This window comes from Ambystoma mexicanum, unplaced genomic scaffold (genome assembly GCF_040938575.1).
Source record: "Ambystoma mexicanum isolate Mex_15411 unplaced genomic scaffold, UKY_AmexF1_1 Mex_scaf10, whole genome shotgun sequence".
NCBI lineage: Eukaryota > Metazoa > Chordata > Amphibia > Caudata > Ambystomatidae > Ambystoma > Ambystoma mexicanum.
In genome coordinates, this window is record NW_027182325.1 from 145,001 (window position 1) to 147,500 (window position 2,500).

The following is a 2,500-nucleotide window of genomic DNA, read 5'->3' on the forward strand; positions in this document are numbered from 1 at the left end:
AAGTGAGCCATTTCTCAATTGCCTTTCAAAACTGCAAGGTCTAGCCGACTAGATGCTTAAAAGTACAAAACTCACTAAGCCCAGAGCCTACGGCCACACCACACTGAATGCGCCCGATCTCGTCTGATCTCGGAAGCTAAGCAGTGTCGGGCCTAGTTAGTACCTGGATGGGAGACCACCTGGGAATACCAGGTGCTGTAGGCTTTTTTGTGCTCCAAGTTCAGGAAGTGAGCCATTTCACAATTGCCTTTCAAAACTGCAAGGTCTAGCCGACTAGATGCTTAAAAGTACAAACTCACTAGGCCCAGAGCCTACGGCCACACCACACTGAATGCGCCTGATCTCGGAAGCTAAGCAGGGTCGGGCCTAGTTAGTACCTGGATGGGAGACTGCCTGGGAATACCAGGTGCTGTAGGCTTTTTTTGTGCTCCATGATTAGTAATTGCGCAACTTCTCAATTATTTTTCAAATTTGGTATGTTTCCAAAATAATTGTATCCCGTTTTATAGCGGAAATGTTGGACAACATCATGAGGGCTGGAGCTACCTTTTTACATAGAATTAGCATACAGGTAGTGTGTTCATGGGTAATAAATCGACTTTCACATGTAATGCAGTACAGAGAATATTGAGTCCTTCAAGAGGCATGAAAGAAAACCATTATTGTGTTGATTGTTCTCTCCACCTCCCTGCAACAGACACAGGATGGATGAATTAAAGTTATCCTACCAGACATAGGAGTCCTGAATGGGCCCACCAGTCTTATATATCTCGCCTGATCGAGCGCTGATCGAGCGATGAGCGTGGTATCATGTTGCAAATGGCTGCATGGCTTAGCTTACTAAATGCAAATGCATAAGAGTAATATTCTTAGCATTCCTAGAGCCTACGGCCACACCACACTGAATGCACCCAATCTCGACTGATCTCGGAAGTTAAGCAGTGTCAGGCCTAGTTAGTACCTGGATGGGAGACCGCCTGGGAATACCAGGTGCTGTAGGCTTTTTTGTGCTCCAAGTTCAGGAAGTGAGCCCTTTCTCAATTGCCTTTTAAAACTGCAAGGTCTAGCCGACTAGATGCTTAAAAGTACAAAACTCACTAGGCCCAGAGCCTACGGCCACACCACACTGAATGTGCCTGATCTCGTCTGATCTCAGAAGCTAAGCAGTGTCGGGCCTAGTTAGTACCTGGATGGAAGACCGCCTGGGAATACCAGGTGCTGTAGGCTTTTTTGTACTCCAAGTTCAGGAAGTGAGCCATTTCTCAATTGCCTTTCAAAACTGCAAGGTCTAGCCGACTAGATGCTTAAAAGTACAAAACTCACAAGAACCAGAGCCTACGGCCACACCACACTGAATGCGCCCGATCTCGTCTGATCTCGGAAGCTAAGCAGTGTCGGGCCTCGTTAGTACCTGGATGGGAGACTGCCTGGGAATACCAGGTGCTGTAGGCTTTTTTGTGCTCCAAGTTCAGGAAGTGAGCCATTTCTCAATTGCCTTTCAAAACTGCAAGGTCTAGCTGACTAGATGCTTAAAAGTACAAAACTCACTAGGCCCAGAGCCTACGGCCACACCACACTGATTGCGCCCGATCTCGTCTGATCTCGGAAGCTAAGCAGTGTCGGGCCTAGTTAGTACCTGGATGGGAGACCACCTGGGAATACCAGGTGCTGTAGGCTTTTTTGTGCTCCAAGTTCAGGAAGTGAGCCATTTCACAATTGCCTTTCAAAACTGCAAGGTCTAGCCGACTAGATGCTTAAAAGTACAAAACTCACTAGGCCCAGAGCCTACGGCCACACCACACTGAATGTGCCCGATCTCGGAAGCTAAGCAGGGTCAGGCCTAGTTAGTACCTGGATGGGAGACTGCCTGGGAATACCAGGTGCTGTAGGCTTTTTTGTGCTCCATGATTAGTAATTGCGCAACTTCTCAATTATTTTTCAAATTTGGTATGTTTCCAAAATAATTGTATCCCGTTTTATAGCGGAAATGTTGGACAACATCATGAGGGCTGGAGCTACCTTTTTACATAGAATTAGCATACAGGTAGTGTGTTCATGGGTAATAAATCGACTTTCACATGTAATGCAGTACAGAGAATATTGAGTCCTTCAAGAGGCATGAAAGAAAACCATTATTGTGTTGATTGTTCTCTCCACCTCCCTGCAACAGACACAGGATGGATGAATTAAAGTTATCCTACCAGACATAGGAGTCCTGAATGGGCCCACCAGTCTTATATATCTCGCCTGATCGAGCCTGATCGAGCGATGAGCGTGGTATCATGTTGCAAGTGGCTGCATGGCTTAGCTTACTAAATGCAAATGCATAAGAGTAATATTCTTAGCATTCCTAGAGCCTACGGCCACACCACACTGAATGCACCCGATCTCGTCTGATCTCGGAAGTTAAGCAGTGTCAGGCCTAGTTAGTACCTGGATGGGAGACCGCCTGGGAATACCAGGTGCTGTAGGCTTTTTTGTGCTCCAAGTTCAGGAAGTG

At 46.7% G+C, this 2,500-nt stretch overlaps 6 non-coding genes and 2 pseudogenes across 6 annotated transcripts; all 8 read left to right on the top strand.

Moving 5' to 3' along the window:
* Positions 1–85: 85 nt before the first annotated feature.
* Positions 86–204, top strand: LOC138541407 (5S ribosomal RNA). The gene has a single exon (XR_011289415.1). It is a non-coding gene; the product is annotated as a 5S ribosomal RNA (ribosomal RNA).
* Positions 205–309: 105 nt separating this feature from the next.
* On the top strand, positions 310–418 carry LOC138544259 (5S ribosomal RNA; annotated as a pseudogene).
* Positions 419–883: 465 nt separating this feature from the next.
* LOC138542345 (5S ribosomal RNA) lies at positions 884–1,002 on the top strand. Its single transcript, XR_011290330.1, has one exon. It is a non-coding gene; the product is annotated as a 5S ribosomal RNA (ribosomal RNA).
* Positions 1,003–1,108: 106 nt separating this feature from the next.
* Positions 1,109–1,227, top strand: LOC138539269 (5S ribosomal RNA). Its single transcript, XR_011287341.1, has one exon. It is a non-coding gene; the product is annotated as a 5S ribosomal RNA (ribosomal RNA).
* Positions 1,228–1,333: 106 nt separating this feature from the next.
* LOC138540427 (5S ribosomal RNA) lies at positions 1,334–1,452 on the top strand. Its single transcript, XR_011288475.1, has one exon. It is a non-coding gene; the product is annotated as a 5S ribosomal RNA (ribosomal RNA).
* Positions 1,453–1,558: 106 nt separating this feature from the next.
* On the top strand, positions 1,559–1,677 carry LOC138547296 (5S ribosomal RNA). Its single transcript, XR_011291141.1, has one exon. It is a non-coding gene; the product is annotated as a 5S ribosomal RNA (ribosomal RNA).
* Positions 1,678–1,783: 106 nt separating this feature from the next.
* LOC138545907 (5S ribosomal RNA) lies at positions 1,784–1,892 on the top strand (annotated as a pseudogene).
* Positions 1,893–2,355: 463 nt separating this feature from the next.
* On the top strand, positions 2,356–2,474 carry LOC138548655 (5S ribosomal RNA). The gene has a single exon (XR_011292448.1). It is a non-coding gene; the product is annotated as a 5S ribosomal RNA (ribosomal RNA).
* Positions 2,475–2,500: the final 26 nt, after the last annotated feature.